This window comes from Stegodyphus dumicola, chromosome 8 (assembly GCF_044657685.1).
Source record: "Stegodyphus dumicola isolate Sdum_Otavi_A_Nest chromosome 8, ASM4465768v1".
Taxonomy (NCBI): Eukaryota; Metazoa; Arthropoda; class Arachnida; order Araneae; family Eresidae; genus Stegodyphus; species Stegodyphus dumicola.
In genome coordinates this window covers 131,419,138-131,437,129 of record NC_140775.1, presented here as the reverse complement: position 1 = coordinate 131,437,129, position 17,992 = coordinate 131,419,138, and the positions used below count along the sequence as shown (strand labels likewise).

General features: G+C 32.1%; 1 protein-coding gene across 3 annotated transcripts in view; it reads right to left on the bottom strand.

Moving 5' to 3' along the window:
• The window catches only part of Sbf (SET domain binding factor), a 320,087-nt gene that overhangs the window by 205,529 nt on the left and 96,566 nt on the right, over positions 1 to 17,992 (bottom strand). The window lies entirely within an intron of this gene.

Here is a 17,992-nt window from a genome sequence, read left to right as displayed (position 1 = left end):
TTCTTTGGGAGTAATGAAGCTGGGAATGAAGATTCGCACTGAGAATTAAATTCAGGGAAATAAAAAGTAATACACATCTGAATTCCTGTATACATGGTTAGTATTCAATGTCTTATTTCATTCCCTCCAAAACACAATTCTCATGTAAAATTAATTACTTTCTGAACACTACTAGCAACTGAGTGGTTAAGGCCGCTGAATGCTGTTAGTTTGATGTCAGGCGATCGAGCCTTCCGCATGGTCGGTTTTCGTTGTTTCCCCCATGTGAAACATTAATATGAGCCAATTTTCTCTAAAAGATCTCCACAAAGTCATCTTTTTCTTTAGGTAGGCAGCCTTTGTGCGCTTCCTCATATCCAATTAACCTAAGCAGTGTTTAACTTCTGAACCAATTGATATGACATTATAGACGCAAATATATAACAACGGATAAATTAATAAGTTTTGAAACTGTTTTAAATTGTGAATTATAAAATGTTCCATAATAAATGCTTTAGTAAAAAATAGTATTTCATTTGTCGCACAATTAAAATTAATTTTGTCAGCAAAATTATTCATAAAAGGAAGGGTTTCTAAACATAGTTATGAAACGCTCATAAGTTTAGCTTTCTTATTTCGAATATAATTTTATTTTTATTTGTCGGATTAAAGAAAGTGTTATCTACCTAAGCAAAAGGGGCTATCGTGGAGCACCTTCAAAGGAAATTGGCTGATATACCCTTCATGTATGTGAGAGAAAAAGAAAAGTTCATGCAGTCAATCTGTTCATCAGAATTTTAATCAAGGTTAAATTATCAGAGTTAAAGAAATATTACCTACCCAGCCGCTAGTTATCATTTAGAACATACAAACCAAAATTTCACTCAAGTAAGCAGTAGTCGTGAAATGTATATCATTTAGAAATAACATTAAAATTAATTTTCATCACCTGAAACATTTATATTTATTACACTGCCTTAAAATCCACATTAAAAATTGGAATAAAGTGATAAAAACACTTCTGAAAAGAATGAAACAAAGACAATTTCAAATTTGAATTGAAACCAAATTAAAAAGAGTTTAATCAGAAATAACTGAGTAAATTATGCATTTTAAAAACATTCAAGCTTTTAAAATAATTTCCGAAGAATTTTAGCAGACGAACTTCCAAGAAATATTTTCTTTGATATTTGACCTCCAAGCCGTATTTGCACAGGAAAAAATCTGAAAATGCAAACGCATGTGAATCGAAGTAACAAATTATTCTTTTTATTTTCTCCTCTCAACAAAATATTATCTAGAAGACATGTAAATTCAAAACATGGACAATTTTCCCCAATCCATTAGCGGAATCCCACAAAAGAACGCCCTCTACGGGGTGTCATAAAACAGTGATCAAGCCTCAAGTGCTAGACTTCCTACCCCTGCTACCAACGACAAACTGTCCTGAGCCCCCAGTTGCTGTCTACTTAGTTCGAGACACATATGTCCCAGCCCCCTGGAAAAGTTTAAAATAATATGCCTAATTTCACAAAAAAATTATTAGTTAAATTGAATTTTAAGAATCAAAATTATTTTTAATAATGTTTCTCAAGAGTTAAATTCTCAGGCTTGCTTTCTTTTCAATATAAGAAATTAAGTTTATTTAACACCACACCGGTGAAATATGTAGTAAAACCCAAATATGTGGCATTTAACCAGAAAGCTTCAATAAATGGAATATTTTAGTCTTTCAGAAATAATTTTTCAAAAAATTAAGCAAATGAGAGACTACCAAAGCCATGATAAAGCACACATAAGACTCAAGAGCCCCACTCATACATCTAAAAAATGTAAGTTTAATTACACTGCTCACTTTGACAAGACAATAGAACCTGGACATAATTGCTTTGATACAGCCGATAAATCATGGAAATATCCAGAATTTTAAAATGATATTTTCAAAAATTTTACAACCTAGAATTTTAATCTGCATTTCCAATAAAAGGTGCCATCTATAACCTTAAGAATATCTCAATTCCATTATGAATCGAACACTCAGAAAAGAATAGTAGAAAATTTTATTTTCAGCCAATCCTGTTATTTGGATTTATCTGATAAAGAATTTGAGTTTCAAAAAATCTGATATGTACACCACATGACTTCCTTGTACGGAATATTAAATTATACGCATTTTTTCTTGCATTTTATTTAAACTTATTGGATTGAATTAAATCTACTTCGCAGACAGCACATAAACCACAATAGAATAAATGCATTCTTTAAAATTCACTCTAGTATTTGTTTACCATAGTGACACTCTGGCACTAGATTCACTTAACAGTATTATATTTCATTCATATTATAACTCATAATGCACAAAATTTATATCATTTAAAGAATAGAATTATCTAATCGTTGCCACATGTTCTATTCAAATAACTATAATAAAGCTAGAACAACGTATAAAAGAAATTAAGCAAACAAAACAAAAAAGAAAGTTTTTCACAGATTATTGAGTATTTCTCATTCAATTAATTCAGTTCTCACTTTGCGAGAAGGCAAAAATACATAAAAAGTCAAAATATCTATATTAAAAATTACCAAGTAAATCTTAAACACTTATTTCCTCGAAAAAATTCCAGAAAGAATTAAGCATGATTTAATTGGCAATAATAAATGAAGGCGTTATCTTTGTTGTTGCGAAGCTAAGTTTCTTTAGATTGGCAACAAATCCACTGTCTGCTGTTTCAAATGTAAGCAATCAACGGCCGCCATAAAAAAAAAAAAAAGGGCTTAGCGACACTTAAACAATTTTAAAATTGTTGATAATTCTAAAAATATTGCATACAGATTTACTAAAGGCATAAAAACCTTAACCGGAAGATAAAAACAACATAATTTAATCATTTTTAAACCAAAAAATGTACAATTTACAAACATATAAGAGTAAAGAAACTGAGATTACTGAGCCAGGTAACAGAGTGGATATATATATATTTATATACGTTTGGTGCAGCGGATTGCAACCAAATTACACGGTGCACATCTACATATTATAGCAGTCCTATATACAAAATTTCCATGTTCTGAGGCTACTCGTTTTTGAGTTATGCGAGATATGTACGTACACAACGTTCGTACAGACGCCCCGAAAAATTCTCTTCAGAATTCATTTTAAAGCAGTTTTATAATTTTTTTGGAGGAAATGTGTCTTTTATTCTGTTCTTACGTACAGATATCACGCAAAAACGTCGTTAAATTGCATTTGATAGTGGTCAAAATGGATATTTTCGTTGAAATATGCTGCCTGAAACTTTTTGCGATTACAATACTTCCTTTTTACTTCGTACAAGGAAATAAAAAAAGAAAAAGAAAATCATACCTCACCCTCCCAAAAAAAGTAAGCTTTAGAAAGCTGAAATAAAAGTGAAGAATGTTTTTCAGGGCTGGGGACATCTGACATTTGAAATAGAAGCATAAATTGATTGTAAAAAAATATTTGCTTGTAACAGATATGTAAACAAAAGATGATTTAATTAAAAATGCATTATCCCAAGAAGAATATGAATATGGTTCATCAGAATATGAAGACTAAATAAATAGACTCATTCTTTAGAGTGATGTGGAGAAAGTTTTCTTTTTTTATGTCAAACATTTAAACATTCTCTTTATCGCACAAAATAATAATAATAATAATAATAATAATAATAAATTTTTTTAAAAAATAAAGGTACTCGAAGACCTATTAAATTCATGTGGAGAAATGCACTATTGAAAATGAGAAAATATAGAGTAATATTTCAACACGGTTCGTACACATGCAAATTAAGTACTTTTAAGTACCATTAATAAAAAAAATTAATGGCCCATCAACAAATGAGATCTGGATAAATTCAATTAAAGATATTAGCTATACCTGAACTTCACTTTTGTGATACCATCCTAAGAACAAAATAGATCTACAAGTCTGCATTATTATTAAACATATTTATTTAATAAACATAATTATAAAACAAATTCGAGAATAAAATCAACTTTATAAAATTTATCAGATAGCATTAAATATTTTACCCTTATAATGGACGAATATCTTTGAAAGAAGATTAGTGATATTTTATTTACATTTTACTTAGCTTTATGTTGATTTTTTCTTTTATGTCTCATTTTGTCATGTATTTGCTTAATTTGGACGTTTAGTAAATAGCAGGTAGATTTTATGTCAAATGGCAGAAGTTAAAATGAGAAGTAGAATCATAATCAGCATGATTCATTTCCAGAAAACTGTCTATTTCCAGAAAACTGTCTATTACTGCTGCTTACCTAGAGAGAGGCCTGCTGATCACAACAAACCTGAAAGGATGAGGTAAGTGCGGTTGGCAAGTTTTAAAAGCTAGTTGTGCTCTGCATGTCTGACACAGTTAGTGTCATAACTTTATGCAGAGCTCCCAGGATTGTAACCCAGTTCATATTTTAAGGTTCCAATAAGCCATTAAACCACCAGATGTGATAAGCTGTGTGGTATTACTTTAAGTCTCACTAGATGCAAAGAATTGAGTTTTACTTTTCTTTCCCCCCTGTATCTTGTGACATGGTAAAGATTAATGGCAAACAATAACTTACTTTAATATGCAGAGATTACTTTTAAGGGTGACCAGTTAGTTATAAATAATTAAATTAGCTAGCTAGGTACCCTTAGTCATTATAGATTTACGTGGCCACTATTAAATTTATTTTTTGAAAATATTTGTTAAAAGGTACTACTAAAATCCCAATCTATTAACATGACACAGTTCAAAATACATGTAATTTATGGCATTGGTTCTTAAACGATATTAAGATAACTACACATCAAAAGCTACAAAACATTTATGTTTTGTAGCAACAATACTCAACAAAATATATGTGTTTAATTTGAAGCCTTTCCAGACATTCTGGCTAATTTATATAAATTTCCTTCTCTTCAAGCGTCTTTTCTAAAAATTAGAAATTTGTTTCAATATGCAAACCAATATCCCCATTAGTTTCTGCATGTTTTATCTCCTAACTTGTGAATCTCTTCACTATGCATCTATGAGGTTTTACTTGATCTAATAAAAGTTAAATAGTCAAAAACCCCTGACAAACCTGAAGCAAATTATTGCTATGTCTGAAAGTAACTACAAAGTCAGATAAAGGTATAAATAAACCTCTTATTTAAAAAGACCTAAAAACATAAAGGCATGTTCTTATGCTAGAAAAATCAACTAAAGCGTATGTAAATCCAATTAAATAGGAAGAGTCAAATTCAAACTAAAAATGTGGACTAGTAGTCAAAGACTACACAATTTAATTTTAATAAGCTGGCTCAGTAACACATTGTAAAAAACTCTTAACTCTAAACTTCTTAACCTTCGGCCTTTAAAGAAATTATGTTTTAGTTCTGGTTTTATCAACAGGTGGCGCCACTTGCTTATTCTTGTCCAGGCTTTCTTATTTTATCTAATCATTATTTCCTATTTTGTTCATTTGCGATTTCACAGCTGAGGATGGTGGTTCGGTAAAACCATCTGTTCCTGCCAAAGATAGCTCCAACTTATTTAATGAAACTTAACTTCAGTAAGTGAACTGTAATATTAAACAAATTTATTTTAACAAAAACAACATTATTGAATACTAGCACACGCATATGCTTATAGTTACCTATGTAACTTAGCTAAAAGTGAGCAACTATGTGACCTTATATCAAGGCAAAAAATCATACATACTAATAAGGCAAAAACGGAATAACTTTAGGATTACACTAAAGCCAAGCTCTGCTTGGCGTAAAACAATGCTGCCGAGCAATACTCTTTCAAACACCATCAAAACTAGTCCTGTGAAAATTTTGAAAATATAATGCTGATTTTTGTTGTTTGACTTCTGAATTAGTAATTCTTAACTCGTTGTATTGTAGTTATCATGCAACAAATTCAAATATCGGCAGTGATAACAGAAAGACAATTAATTTCAAATTACCAGAACTGGTAGGAACTAATGCAGCATGCAAGCAGAGGCCAGAAACAAATTCTGTCTTACAAAACCAAAACCTTAGTTTAAAAATTTAAAAAGTATCTAAGTGATTTTCATTCTGGTGAGGAAAGGGAAAGGAAAAATTATAGCAAAGGCTGAAATTATAAATAACTACTTAATTTACATAATACTGTACCCTTCACAAAAAAAGGAAGAGACAATTCTATATCTCCCATTCTACTGGGTGGATTGACAAAATTCAAATTGTGTTTTTCATGTCTCAAAAGTGTGACTTAGGATATATATTAAATTTATATACAGTATTGTTCTAATATAGGTATTATGACACAAAATCGGACTTTTTCTGAAATGACATGCCAACTTTTTTCCATATTTCGATTCTACCACTCATGCAAAATTTACAGACAAATTCAAAATTTATCTTTTTCAGTCTGCGCCAAGAATAATTTACTTGGTGAAATATTTAATTCATAGTAATCTACTTACTTTCCTTTTTTTCACTGATGCACAAGTGCAAAAAAAAGTCCATCGTTCACTCTTTCAAACAATTTTAACGAAGAGCATAAACATTTTCATTATTATCGCTTATAAAAAATAAGCAAAATTTCAAAATGGACCAAAATGTAAACTCGCATATATCTTAGGAAATTTTGAATAAAAAACTCTTTGCAGGTATGCTTAGAAATACAAACGCTTTAAGATGATGGTAAAAAATTTATTAATTATAATTCAAAATGTTTTTGAAAAATTTATTTAAAAATACAAATTTTACAAATAAATCATAAAAAATGGGTGAATTTTTTTTGGAATGAACCTAAATTTCGAAATGTGAAAGGAAGAATCAAATAAGTTTAATAATAAAAAAGAGATATTAATACATATATACCAAATTCAATTAACATGGAGGTGCTAAAATCTTGAGAGCTATTTTTTGAAAAACTGCTTGTGCGCTTTTTACAAAACTTGGCAGTTTGGGATAATTTGAGTCACAGAATGGAAGTATGGAAAAAAATTGGCATATCATTTCAGAAAAAGTTTGATTTTGTGTCAAAATACCTAAATAAGGACATTGCTATATATATATAAATCTAATATATATCCTAAGTCGTGCTTTCAAGACATGAAAAAAAAATTTGAATTTCACCAACTGGCCCAGCAGAACAGGAGATATAGAACAGCCTCATACCCCCCCCCCCCACACACACACACAGACAGTGTACCTATCTTTGAAGAATAATTTTTTTTTTCCTCTTTATGTATTCGGTTTCTTTCTTCAATATGTGTCCTCTTCATTTTAGAATTTTTGGATTTAATTAAAGATTTCTATTATTCTAAAAAACAAATGCATTTAGAATGCATAGGAAAAGTTGCTAATTTTATTTCTTTAGTAATATGAACATTCAGAATAAATATGAAATGATATATGGTAACTGCCGATTACAGAGCCGGTGTAGCAGAATTTTTAAAATTTAGAGACACATGAGCGACAAAATCTAGAAACGGCAAAATTTTAGAATTAGAAGGCACTAGGGAGAAGAATTTTTTATCCATACAGAATGCACCATGTGGGAAAATGCATAGCACCAGCCTTGTGTGTGATGTTAGATGAATCTTTTAAATTGTCAGTTTTCAATTTCTTTATTAATAGAAAAATTCCTTTCTATAAATACCTGTGTATGTGATAAGATTAGAAGCATTTTTTATTTTCCATGCTTTCTATGCTTCCATGCTCCTTATGTCCAGTGAAAAGCAGAGAAAACAAAGCGAAGATAAACGTGTTAAGAGAAATACTTCTAGTATCAGAAGTAAAACATTCAAATATGTTTTCACCGTTTCTCCGAAAATTCTCCAAATTCTCATCACAAACTTTCTGTAAAATACATCCATTATGTGTTAATACCATTTAGACATTTTTCTAGAATCTTCTAGATCCATGGGTCTATAAATCTTGCTTTCAAATCCTTTCCAAGCTGCAATGTCTAAAATCCTAAAGAAAAATTACCCCTACCAATCCTGTAACAGGAAAACGCCAGAATATGTTGAACGAAAAAACCAGAGGAAAAAGGTGTAAAATTCATTTTACAGAGAAAACTGATGCATATTGAGACAATTACACAGGAAAAACTCTTACCATGAAAAATTTAAAAGAAATGCATTTTAATTAATTACATAGCTATTTTATTTTTGCTAAGAATTGTTTTGTAAATTGTGCTCTAAGACCCCGTTCAGACGAGGGCGTAAAGGGCATAAGTGGTTAACGCCGAGCTCCGTTGCCAAGGCAACCAGTCACTGCTACGTCACAGAATCTGGTTTAGGGCTTGTGGCATAGGGTTCCAAGTTTTCAACTTTATGCCGAGTTTGGGATAAGCATCAACAAATCAGAGCGAAGCTAAAATGAAGCGGCTTTCTTTAGACTATTTCGCTGTCATATCGAAGGTGACGTTTTTTTTAATATGGAACACATCGGATCCGAATGACTTGTTATCGTATCCGAACAAAATAATGAGTTGTAATCGTATCCGAACGAAATAAAGAGTTGATCTCGCAAGAAATCTACGATGATGACGCAATTTTTAATGAGTTTTTAATGCATTTTTAATGATTTTTTCAATTTATTTTGAAAAATATGGATGAAACTCGTAAAGTGAAAGTTAAGCTCAGGATTATGCACGCTGTGTATGATCCTGTAGATGATTGATCCCACCCAATATTTTTCATTTTATTATGAAAATTCTTTAAAAAATGCATGCTTGCAAAATTTTTATTTTTTCTGTGTAAATTATTATTATTACTTTCTTTCTGTCTATAATTTTTTTAAATTATTACTATAATTTTTTCCTGTTTAATTATTTTGTATTTAAGAATAAATTTATTAAAAAAGCTGGAAATATTGTATTGCTATTTGCTTCAAATGCTGATTTTCTTTCCAAACAAACTTCATGAATTAATTTTACTAAAACATCAAATACAGTAAAAATATTACTTTAAAAAAAAAAAAAAAAAGAAAAAATTATTTTCACTTATTTAAGAATAGTCACAATAGTCAATTCAATAGTGTAAGCTTTGTATAAGTAATAAAAGATTAATCTTTTGGAAAATGCTCTTATGAATTCCAAGAAAGAAAAAAATGTAGTGAAATATCCTTAAAACAACAGTTTTGTCTCCTGTTGAAGTTCTGTTCTGTTTTTTAATTACGTTCTCCATGAAAGGAATTTACTTTTAATGAAACTAAATAGCACACATAATTCATAACATGGACTATAATTTAATGATTAGTATTTGTTATTATTATCCAATCTTTATTACTATCATTTGAATGGAGTTTTGATCATTAAATTCATGCTATTTCTCTGGTAGAAATTCCTGGATAAGGTATGAATGTTTATAATTTTGATGTATTTGAAGACTTGGGTACCTAAAATTAGTCAATGTGAAATTACTTTTGAGATTTGGTCGTAAATAGAAATGACAGCATATGTTGAAATTAAATTCAGAGGTGCGGCTTATACATGCAAACTATTAAAAATAGATGTATACAAACAGCTGGCAACACAGCAAAATGTATTTAATGACTGAGCATAAAATACATTGCTGGGTGAACGTTTCCTAGTATTGTACTAGTTGTGGTTGCTGGTCATTGTGACCAGTTGTGGGATACTAGTACTAGTGATAATTGATACTGGTAGTGCAGCAAACTACTATAGTGATCGACAGGGACAGTGAATAAGGAGTGCTAAGCACACGTTTCACTGTCACAGAAACATGTTCCTTTTAATTGAAAATTTAAAAAAAAAATAATAATAATAATGCATGGTAAGTACTGTTTTTAGCTTAACTGCTTTCACACCTGCAAAATGGAAAAATATTATATACAGGCTATCTGTTAGTTATCCTTAAGATTTTTTTTTAATTAGGCATATTTAGAATATCGTATTTCTCCTAAGAGAAATTATATATAAAAATTGAAGAAGGTTTTATATAGTATATAAATATGCATGTGCATGTTTATATAAAGAGTACTACAGTACAATGCAGAAATATTCCATACTGCTTTGCACAGAAATATATGTGCCAACCAAGTATTGGTCTTTCAAAAAAATATCTCTCGACCATTTTGTTCTTTTTTGTTTTTTACCTTCTTCCGTTGCCTCTTGGCTTATAAGAAGGACAGATAAAAGAGCATTCTGTTGAACCAGTAAAGCTTTATGCTGAGCTGAAAAAGCCATGACACAAAACAACAAAAACGAGCAGAGCGAGCGTGAGAAATCAACTGAGCTAGAAAACAGCACGCGAAAGGTGTAGACACATCCACGCATGCGCAAATTTAGCTTCTCTCATTCGCCACAGCTTAGACCCCCGTCTCGCAGGTGTGAACGGATGTTCCGTATTTTATACCCTTATGACTATGCCTCTATGCGCTTTACACCCCGTCTGAACGCTAAAGCACAATTTAAGCATTTATTAACTTTTTTTTCGGATTAAAAATATTGCATACTAAGTTGCCAAATTGGAAAGTCATGTCGTTTTATGATACGATAGCGAACAATAAAAATGTTTCGTTTTAATGTTATTTTCTTGAATACAATTTCAATATATCAGCATTATTTCAATGAAATTGATCAATGTTGTAATGTTTTAAAAAAATATCATCGAAAAATTCCCAGATTTCCAAATTAAAAATTTTCTTTAGCAACTAATCTTAAAATCGCCAAATTTGGAACCATTTAATAAAGAATTCACATTCCCAAAAGCAAAAAGTTGTTTAAGAACTCTTCATTAGAAAAAATGAAATAATTTTGAAATGCTTATATTTTACTTCTTGCTCACAAACTTGAGTAATCCACTGTTTACCTTAGAAAGAGAAACAACCTATTCACCCATTCGAATGATAACTATATTTCTCGATGCATCGCTAATGTTATTTGTCCAAATGTTAATGGGTCAAAACAGCATCGTAAAAACAAACAAAAATTTTAGATGATTAAAATTAAGGACTTTTAAGGATGATACAAATCCTGTTTCAATATTTCAAAAATTGCCAAATGTATTACAAGTCATTTACTACTACAATCTCAGTTTATACCAAATTTACCTACAACCTTGCAAACAGAGTATGGTTTTACAACAGAATTATATAAGCAAACAGTTTTTAAAAATTTCTAATTATGTGAAATATAAATATTCAATGTTTAAAGAACAATCCCTGCTCACGATGCCTTATTTTGGATTACATAAGAATTTATGCATATTTAGGAGCAACATTTTGGTGTAAAACATTTAAAAAAAAATTAGAAAATTTTAGACAAAAATCTCGAATGTACTTTTTGCAAATACTGCCACATCTAGCCAACTATACACAGATGCAATGTTATTCAAAAATCAGGCTTAATATTCGCATTAAAATATTACCTCTATCAAGAAGACTTTTTTTGACTTTGAGTGCAAACAAGTTGTTACTTTGACTAGTTTTATGTACACCTCCATATTTCTTTTTCAGACTGACATAATGAAACAGGAATACATAGTCATAATCAACCAGCATAACTAAAAACGAAGGCTAGCATAAGACATCTTTTTCTCTACCCAAATTTATCTTATCTGTTGAATTTGCTTTCATTCTGCTCATAGCATTACTTACTCTTATTAGCATAAAGCCATCACAGCTTACATGTTAAAAACAATCTCATTTACTATAGTAGTGGCCCCAAAGCATGAACTACAAAGCTTAGAAATCATAATAAGAAATAAAATACAAATTTTGGATGTGATTGAAAGGCAAGAATCATAAAAAGATTGCTAGACGTTGTGGGAAGAAAGAATTTTAACAAGAATAACAAGTTTTAACAAGAACGAGGCACTTGATTACCTCAATATACCAATGCACACAAGGACTACTGTGGAAGGATGCCTTTGTGAAGAATTTTCTAAAGATAACTGGCTTGTATTCATGCATGCAGAGAAAAAGCCATGAAAACAACAATGCAACTAGCTCATTCCCTTAGATTCAAATCCAGGGTGAGCTCCAGTCTTCAGCAATTTTTATTACTTGGCCTCTGGGAAATCCATAAAGAGCAAAAGACTTAATAACAGATATTTATATTGTGACTAAATATACTGCTTTTTTCATTATTGGAAACTGATATTTTGCAGTATACAACTGAGAAATCATAAAATAATATAGTTTTACTTAATAGCACAGTATGCAATGCAGTATACGATATCTTTTGTTAACTATTATATTTAAATTTTGCTACAGTTTTACTGTGTTTAATTTATTAATTAAACTTCAAAAGTACATATTTATCATACTTTAAATAGTGCATGGATTACCTGCAGCCTTGGAATATATTATCCATGGATAATGGGACTGTTTGTTTGACTAATCATATCAAAGTGCACCGCAATGGCTATCTGTCTAAGAGGAGACAAGCCTTTGCACAGGATTTTCTAAAAATAAAAAATTATCACACAAGCTCATATTTATGTTACACAGGAGGACACCCAAAAGAAATATTCATTTACTTAGCATGTTCCTCGGGATTCTAACAAGAATCAAACTAATGCAATAGCCAGCGGTATGATTATACACTCAGTCACTAGTCAGCATGAGTCTATAATAATTTGGTTCACAAAATACTCAGAATTTAAAGAAAGTAAAAATCCATTACAGATATTTAAATAATTTTCATCCTGAATCAAAATTCCTAAATATAATCATTAATCAAATACTTGCTAGTATCCCACTTTGTTCAATCTAATGGCCACAAAAGAGGGAAAACAAATGCACAAACAGTATAAATGCAGACTCTTGGATATCCTATGTGTCAGCAATTACATCCTGTACATCTAGCAAATGATGGGGAAAGAGTAAGGAAAGCAACTGGAATATATAATAACCATTCACTTTCTAGTCTGAACAAAGAAGGCTGAGTGATAAGCAACACAGAAGAAACTTCAAAAACAATAGATCAGAATTTTCCTGCTATTCATATATACATACATATATACACTGAAGTGACAAAAGTCATGGGATAGCAATATGCAAATATACAGATAGCAGTAGTATCGCATAGAAAATGCATAAATGCGAAGTGCTTTGGCAGGGCTTTCATTTGTGTTCAAGTTATTCATGTGAAAAGGCTTTGACAGAGAATTAACAGACTTTGAACGCAGAATGGTAGTTGGAGCTAGACGCATGGGTCATTCCATTTCGGATATCGTTAGGGAATTCAACATTCCGAGATCCACAGTGTCAAGAGTGTGCCGAGAGTATCTAATTTCAGGCATAACATCCCACCATGGACAGCGCAGTGGCCGACCGCCTGCACTTAACGACCGAGACCAGCGATGTCTGCGTAGAGTTGTCAATGTTCACAGACAAGCAACACTGTGTCAAATAACCGCAGAAATCAATGTGGGACGTACGAGGAACGTGTCGGATAGGACCCTGTGGCGAAATTTGTCTTCCTTGGGCTATGCCAGCAGAAGACCGACTCGAGTGCCTTTACTGACAGCATGACATCGCCTGCAGCGACTCTCGTGGGCTCGTGAGCATATCGGTTGGTCCCTAAACTAATGGAAAACCGTGGCTTGGTCAGATGAGTCACGATTTCAGTTGTTAAGAGCTGATGGTAGGGTTTGAGTGTGGCACAGACCATGGACCCAAGTTATCAACAAGGCACTGTTCAAGCTGGTGGTGGTTCCATAATGGTCTGGGCTGTTTTTACATGGCATGGACTCGGTCCTCTGGTGCAACTGAACCGATCATTGACTGGAAATGGATACCTTAAGCTACTTGGAGATCACTTACAGCCATTCATGGACTTCACGTACTTAAACAACGATGGGATTTTTATGGATGACAATGCGCCATGTAACCGGGCCACAATTGTTCGCGATTAGTTAGAAGAACATTCTAGACAATTCCAGCGAATGATCTGGCCACCTAGATCGCCCGACATGAATCCCATCGGACATTTATAAGACATCATCGAGAGGTCAGTTCGTGCCCAAAACCCTGCACCGTCAACACTTTCACAATTACGGACGTCTATAGAGGCAGCATGGCTCAATATTCCTGCAGGGAACTTCCAACGACTTGTTGAGTCCATGCCACGTCGAGTTGCTGCACTTCGCCGGCAAAAAGAGGACCGACAAAATATTAGGAGGTATCCCATGACTTTTGTCACTTCAGTGTATACAGTCAAAAGTCGTTAATCCGGACTCATCAGGACTTCGGCGATTCCGGATTATCGATTTTTCCGGATTATAAGATCATCAGTTTAAATATGGTAAGATGGCATGCAGAAATTACAAAATTAAAAATATGAAACCGTAATTTATGAAATAACAATTATGATCTAAAGGGTATCAAAATTTACAAAAAGAAAAAGCTTAATATTTATTTGTTTACTGTATTAAACATTTCTTTCAATGTAAGTTGTTTAAGTTGCTTCGTTTTATGTGATAATACTTTCTCTAAAAACAGACATAATTTCTTCTTCAGTTACAAAGTTCCGCTGTTCAAGCCCTATAATTACTGTGTCGAGAATACCGACTAATTTGTCAATCAAAATCTTTTCGTTTTCAATAACCTCTCTGTCACTTTCTTCACTATCGGAAGCGAATTATAATGACGAGGAACTTGATTTAAATCATATCAGAGTACATTCAGATGAAATACTTTATTTAGTAAGGAATTATAAGCCAAATAAAATAAAAACATCTGCCCTGAAGATAAGGATAGTGCTAACAGATCAACTTCCAATTCATTGCGCGCCGCGGCATTCCCGCCCGCTGCAGAGCAGCGTGAAATTGATAAACAGATTTCGGATTTCGAAACATACTTTCGCTTTGTAGATCCTTTGCATATTAGTAAATATATATCGGAAATTCTATTTGGCATAATTGAAAGTTCAAGCTTACTTTTATAAAATTGCTCTAACAGTCTGCAAAAAAATAATAATGCGGATCCAATTCAAAGATTAAGGAACAACGCAATCTGCAACATTAACTGAATTAGATAATTTTAGCTTAGCTTATACTGTCCGTTATACATTAAACGCGCATGCGTAAACGTATTATGCGCATGTGCACACGCATATTCGCAGCCGTAAAGATCTTATGCGCATATGTAAATGCCTATGTGCATGCGTCAATACGACACATGCGCAGAAAGTTTGTAGCTTTGAGGTCCGGATAATAGATCATTCCGGATTATGGGTGTCTGAATTAACGACTTTTGACTGTATATGAATATTCCTGCCCTGAATATATAGAGGCAACAGTTACTCAAAGACAATTCTTTTTGTCAAGCTAAGCATTGAGAAACTTCTTAACATGTTCAATTCTCCCACCTCAGAATGTCATAATGATGAATTTACCATTCTTGAGCTAAGAAAGTCCTGTTGTGAAGACATATAGATCTAGCTCAGACTGTGATGCAATTCGTTACATATAAGGCATCTTTCCTGTAAATCGATAAATGTTTTTCTGGCTTCAACACAGTGTGGATATAGAACATCTTCCCAGAGCACGGAAGAAAGCTATCATTATCCCAAATGTTAAATTAGATAAGGACCCAAGAAACCCAACAAACTACCAGCCAATTATGAAATGCATTGGCAAATTGTTTGAAAAAAATGGTAAACTGCTGACTCGTCCACTATCTGGAGAAAATCTGAATAACCTCAGACTATCAGAGTGGTTTCCATAAAGGTACAGCAACCTTGGACAACATGCTTCATTTAAAGGTCTCTATCCATCATGCATTCATAAAAAGAAACCATTTGGTTTTAGTATTTTTTTAAACAGACAAAGCTTATGATAAGACTCCAGAGATATAGCATTTTATGGATCTCTATAACAGTGGCTTGCACAGCAGCCTATCAATTTTCAACCTGAATTTTTCAAAGGCTATGACTTTTCGAGTTGAGGACTGCATCTGTGTTGCTAGATATCTTTTACTATGAGGAGAGCATACCTCAAGACAGTACCTAAAATGTAACTTTTTTCAGTCTAAAAATAAACTCTTTTTTAAAATAATTTCCATTTCAGGTACATTGTATGTTGATGACATTCAGATAAGTTGCCAAGGTGCAAACTTGAGATATGTAGAGAGACAACTGCATATGACAATTAACAGGATCTTAATAACTGGTCAAACCAGATGGTTTCAATTTTCCAAGTCAGATGACCATTTGTATACACTTTGCAGAGAGTAACATCTCCATCCCAAGTTTGAACTGCATATTCATGGATATGGATTCCTGCAGATCCTGAAATGAAATTTGCAGAAAACTGTCCTTTCTCCCACATGTACTGTACTGTACTGAACCCTTAAAATGGCCAAGAGTTTCACTAAGAAACTCCATATTTTCCAAAACTCTCATGATAATGCCTAATTGCTTCAGGTACTTTATACCTGGATTTTTGTACTTTTAATATACTGTCGTAATTTTTTGGACATATTTTAAGATGCATATACATAATACATTGCATATATGGAAAATTGCATTCTGCAAATTTAACTTTCAGTGGAAGAAATGCATTATATATAATTAAGAATAAGAAAGTATGTATAATTTAAACAAACCTAAATATTGTTATAGTTTAATGGGAAAAATTAAACATATGTTGATTTTTAATAAAAAATATTTTCAATTATATATTTCATTTTTCATAAAATTATCTTTTACCCACGAGCACGCGTGCCAGGTATCTCATACTCGGGGGCATATTCTTTATCCCTTATCTTCAAACCCCTTTCCTGGAAACGCGCAAAACCTTTTGTAGCTGAATTCAAGGTCACATTTTTGAAGCTGGGATATCTGTGAAGTGATTCTTTGAATACTTTTCTAAGAATTGTACCGTTTGGGTATGTGACACTGTGCGCCTTCTCGCATCTCTCAGATTTTCATCCTCACTTTCTTAGATAGTAAGCATGGAGAGGCATCTAAGCTATGATTAAGAAATGGAAAGGTTGAGAAATATGCTAGAAACCATCTCAACAGATGATGAATCATTTAACGAAGAGGAGGAAGAATTAATACATGAAGAATACAACAGCAATCATAATTCATCAACAGACAGTGATACAGACAATGAATTACGATAGTGAATCAGAAAATCAATCAAATAATGAAAATTATGTTGGTAAAAATGGCCCGATATGGAAAAAAAAAAAAAAATTCTGAACGAATATTAGGACTAGTTCTAAAAATATTATAATAATATATAAGTTAGTGGAAGAATACTCAAATCAACGGCGGTAGCAAATCATGCTCCCTTTGAAACTAAAAGAAAAAATAATTTCAGGAGATTGCAATATGGAACCACCATCTAAAAAGATGAAAAACATTTACAGAAGATGCGCTGAGTGCCCTATAAACAAGGACAGAAAGACATGGTTTCTATGCGAGAAATGTAATATCAGTATTTGTATGGAGCATATGTGTTCAATCTGCCAGAGATGTGCAAAATAATTGTAAGCTGAGTACTTCATTTATTACATTATTTAAAATATTCTAAATTTCATTGTTTTTTATGTTAATCCACATTTATACTCGTATTTATATCAGTAATGCAATTTAAAACGTATTAATTGCTTTTGGTACCCAGCGCTCCTTCTCCTGTTCGTAATTTTGGTGCGCGTGCTCACAGGTTAAAAAAACTCATAATTTTTACTTGAACAATGATTGACACAACTCTTAAAGTTTCACGGTAAGAAGCACAGTTTTCCAATGCCTCTAATAAAGTGTAATCTGCTACCTTCATCTGAGTCAATCTCCAATGCAAAATAACTTCTATAAAACTTCTAATTAACTTCTTATAAATGAAAGGCACTTTATCACCTTCTTTATTATCACTGCTTTAAGTCCGCTACTATAAAATCATCCAGTTCCTCATTCATCATTTTTTCATTAATTGTTTGACTTTTCTTTCTTTCATATCTGAAAGCCATACAAATTGCTCACTTCATTTTCAATCAATGGAAATCCTTTAAGATTGTTGATAAACATTG